The following is a 4599-nucleotide window of genomic DNA, read 5'->3' on the forward strand; positions in this document are numbered from 1 at the left end:
GTGCCTCTATTCAATGCTATTCAGACAGATGCCTCTGACAAGCCATATTAATTCTTCATGAAGTTGATTTGATTCAATTATATCTATATTTTCATATTTATGTTGTGTTTGTTTTTTTCACGGTTAACTAAGTTTAATTCAGTTGTTATATCCTGTTCTACTTCATAAAAATAACAAAATGTTCCTATCAAAATTGCATTGTGATGTGAGGACAGGTTTCTTGTTTTCATACAGCTGTAGAAAAAAGTTGGCACCAAATGCACTTAAAAGAAGTTTTAAGGCTTAATACAGACTAGTAATTTCTCAATGCAACAAAGATGGTATGAACAGTGTTCATCCACACACAGGCATTCCAGAGGTCCCATGCAAATGATAACTGGCTCAGATGATCCTCTGCACTGCTTAGGCCCTAAGCCCAACCCACAGCCTCACAGGAAGACAAGGGGGAGAAAGGGAAAGTAAGGTAGGCACTCTGCTGCCCAGGGAGTTGAGGGCACCTTGGGCTGCTGCTGTAGGTTCCCCTTCTCCACCCACAAGTCCCCATCAGTGGGCAGAACTGGAGAATTACTTTCCATTGGACCAACACAGTAATTAACATTGGATTTCTTGGCAATCCAATTCAGAATTCACAAGTCAAGTTCTCATTAAGAAAACAGTCACAAAATGTTCATTGCTACCATCAGTATTTGCTGGTAAGTTAAACAAGTTACTGTGTTTTGGTTTAAAAAGTTAAGAAACAGTAATGACATTTCTTTGAAACAGCAAAAAACAACCAAACATGCCCTTAATTTGAAATGACATCCTTATAAATGATTTTAACTATAACCCATTTGCAATCTGACCATCACATGAAATACTTGTTTCTTGGCTCCAGAGTCTGCAGGACAACTGAAGGGGAGGGGACTCTTTGGTTGACAAAGCCCAGTGCAGACCTCTCAATAGGTCAGGAATAGCAAACAGAGCTCCTGCAGGTACTTATGAAGTTAAGCAAACACGAGTGTGACTGTACAAGCTGTTGCTTTTCTTAAGCTTAATAAAAATGATGACACCTGGCATCTGGTGTGAACTCTGCAGACAGGAGCAATAGCAGCATCCAGAACCTCTCCTGTTAACTGTTATCCACCAGGCGGGAGGGAAGTAGGGAACGGAGGCTGCAGCCCTTCTGGGCTGAGCAGAGATCTCTACCAGACAGAAGATGCAACACAACTTGTACCAGCACAGTATCTCTGTTGGCAGACTACTTAACATCTTGGCCGAAGGAGCAGAATTTGTGAATGTGTTCCAGAGGCTTTCAAGCTTACCACAGGGGCTTGGAAAAGCTCTTTTTCTTCTTTGGTGTGCCTGAGAAAGGGACTCTTCCCCTGCCCCCAGATGTTAGAAATTGGGTCTATAGGCATTTACGAGAAGCTGTTATTTAAAAACAACTTTTCAGGTATTATTAAAGAAACCAACCTACAAACCCAAGGTTCTCATGCACATCTTCTTCCCACCAACTACAGGAACAGAACAGAAAGGAAGAAACTGATTAAGCCCAGTACTTGGAAATATCTGAATGTTTTAAGTTCTGCAGAGGCTAGAGGTCTTGTATAGAAAGAACTGTGGAAGGGGGCCTAGACTTAGGGTTGATGAGACAAACAAAAAGAACAATCTAGAAGCAAACCTGGCATGACAAGGAGCAGAGCCAGCCCTCGAAGATTTGTGAGACTGGGCCATTGTTTTAGATTCAGGAATGGACAATTCAGAGAATTAGTGTATAAAAATCTTTCACAAAGCAGAAGACTGAGAACTGGTTTCAAGACTGCAGGACAATACACTGGGTGTAAGATGGAAAGGTAATCTTGGGAGGGAAGGCCATGCTGGCAGCAGCACTCCCTACCAGGGAATGTTTAAGGCAGAGACCAGCTTTGTAGTATTTCCATTTACACTTCACTCCCACATTTCCCCAGAGACAGACAGGTTGTTTGGATTTCTTTTATCCATTCCTGGATGCCTGACCAGGGAAGATTGCTGATACCTGGACAGGGAAGGTCCTGCCAAGTTTCTTCTCTCATCTTGGTTTTGCTCCATATAGAACCACCAATGCATAGATTCCATGAGTCTCATTTTATCCCTAAATGTGTTTCACAGCAGCCTAGAAGGCACAGTCCTCTGTGTGGCTCTTAAGAGGGCAACAAAGCCATTAAGCAGCCAGCCTCATGTGCAATAACCATCCCCCACCCACTAGTTTGCATGAAAGGAAACACTAACATTCAGTCACCTATCTCTCAAGTGTCTGGTCTGGCTACAGGCAAAGCAGGTGCTTCTCAGTAGAAGGAGATGCTGGATTTGCTCCTGGAAGATTCAGGACCTTGTTGTGGGAGCGAGGCCGGGGCCCCAGCCTAGGCTCATGGCTGTCCACTGCAAGTATGGGCTCAGGTGCCTTTGCATGGTCTCCTCGGGAGTTCCCACCAGGCTCTTTTTGGGGCACGGCATGTGTTGCAGCTGTAAGATCAGCTTTTGTGGCTTCTCCTTCACACAGAAAAACATGGTCCTTGGGTTTGTTTGGGTGTGCCAAGGGTGAAGTGGCAGTGACTGGGGACCCGAAAATGCCACTGGTCTTCCCACCAGGTGGGTTCAGACGTTGTCTGGTCTGCACAGGAGTTGATTCGTCAAAGATACCACTTCCTTTCCCCCCTGGGGGGTTTGTTCTCTTTGTATGTTCTAAGGCCCTTCGGTTGGTCCAAAAATATTTGATGCATCCTATTAGGCCTGCATGAAGGAACCGCTTCTTCTGGACTTCCAAAAATATTGCTTGCTTCTCCTCCTGGGGGCTTCATGGACCTGGAACTCCGCCGGCCAACCTCGCCGTCTGCACCCTGGAACATGTCGTCCGCGCCCGACGCTTCCCTCAGCACCAGAGACCTTATGTTGTGTTTAAAGAAGAGGCATTATGAAACCCTTGGGATGTATCGACTTGTCATGGGTTAACTAGGATGCTATTGAAAATCTATTGTAGCTCTGTCACAACTATCTGCTTTAATATCCACCACACTTTTAAGACTTCTTTAGCTCTCTAATTTCTTCTTTGGCATCTCTTCCTGTCTTGGTTTATTGGGATAATATAAAGGTGAATTGCTGATAAAATTGTAGATTTGGTTAGAATTCTTAGATGACTTCATTTATTAAATACTCTTCAATGAACACATAGTAATGGTGGGAAGAGAGGAAAGAAGACAAGTTTATATTATTTTAGGGATGGGCATCTACAAAGTGAACAAGTGCTCCCATGGGCCACAGCCTGAACAGTTTTGCTGTTATTTATTCTCCTTTAAACTATAATCAAATACATATTAGTAACTACATATAATATATATAACAATGTAATATATGGAATAATTACATTTGTTAGAGATTATATTTATTTGATTGTATTTGTTGTAGAATCCATTGCTGCATATTGTAGAAACAGTAAAGAAGGGCTGGCTAGAGCATCAACATGCTGAAGGCAATAGCAATATCAAGTACTTGCTACAGCAAGATATACTGTATACTAAGATTGAAATGATGCAGATATTAGCATGTCTCCTGTATAAGGATGACAAATTGCTGAAGCATTCCATATTTTAAAATATTGCAAATGTATGGCTATATGGCAAGAAAAGGAACAATCAAATGTGTAGAGCCAAACTCTCAATTTCTAGAAGTCTGGGACCACTTAGAATATAAATAAATGCCTATATATACTTTAATAGCTCCTAAGAGATTATTGTTTGTCTCCTTAGTCCATATGTAAGGAACTCATTTAGTGTGCAGAGCAATTTTGTAGTTGTAGGAGATATTGTGAGATATTTAACAGATTCCAGTTCAGAGTTTGATGCAGCATATTAGGAAGGTTCTGAAAATACTAGAAATATGCAGAAGAGGAAGGAGCTGGAGTGATAGGAAAATAGTTAATGGAAAGCTATTTTTCAGATTGAGTATCCTTTAAGTTCACACCCTACTTTGATTTTTAAGTCTAGCCATGTAAATAAGTTCTAGCCATGTAATATTGTCAGTCCCACGATATGTGCTATTTTCAGGCCTAGTTTAGAAATCTCTCCTAATCATTATCCTTTCTCTTCTTGCACTAGTGACACTGGAAGCCAAGTATCAAAGTTAAGCAGAATCCATGGAAGAAATCTATTCCTGCTTCAAGAGAAGAGCTACTTAACTAATACCTAATTTGGACTTTAGGAGAGAAGAAACTAACTTCTGTCAAGCCACTGATTTTTTATTTTGTTCTGCAAATCACCGTTATTATCATTATTATTGTCTTTTTATTAATTTTGGTTTATTAGTCAAAACAATATAGCTTTCTAAAACTCAGTACATCATGTTAACTGTCATGAGAAGATGAAAAGAAAAAACCTCCCCATGGGCTGGGAAGGTGGCTCAGTGGTAGAGCGCTTGCCTTGCATGCCAAAGGCCCTGGGTTTGATTCCTCAGCACCACATAAGCAAAAAGAAAAAAGCCGAAAGTGGCGCTGTGGCTCAAGTGGAGAGCGCTAGCCTTGAGCTGAAGAGCTGAGGGACAGCGCCCAGGCCCAGAGTTCAGGCCCCATGACCGGACCCAAAAAAAAAA

The 4599-nt window shown here is 41.7% G+C and overlaps 1 non-coding gene and 1 pseudogene across 1 annotated transcript; one reads left to right on the forward strand and one right to left on the reverse strand.

Moving 5' to 3' along the window:
* Positions 1 to 1800: 1800 nt before the first annotated feature.
* On the reverse strand, positions 1801 to 2876 carry LOC122107270 (annotated as a pseudogene).
* Positions 2877 to 3499: 623 nt separating this feature from the next.
* On the forward strand, positions 3500 to 3605 carry LOC122107313. The gene has a single exon (XR_006147335.1). It is a non-coding gene; the product is annotated as a U6 spliceosomal RNA (small nuclear RNA).
* Positions 3606 to 4599: the final 994 nt, after the last annotated feature.

This window comes from Dipodomys spectabilis, unplaced genomic scaffold (genome assembly GCF_019054845.1).
Source record: "Dipodomys spectabilis isolate Male_0828 unplaced genomic scaffold, ASM1905484v1 ptg000050l, whole genome shotgun sequence".
In the NCBI taxonomy this organism is placed as follows: domain Eukaryota; kingdom Metazoa; phylum Chordata; class Mammalia; order Rodentia; family Heteromyidae; genus Dipodomys; species Dipodomys spectabilis.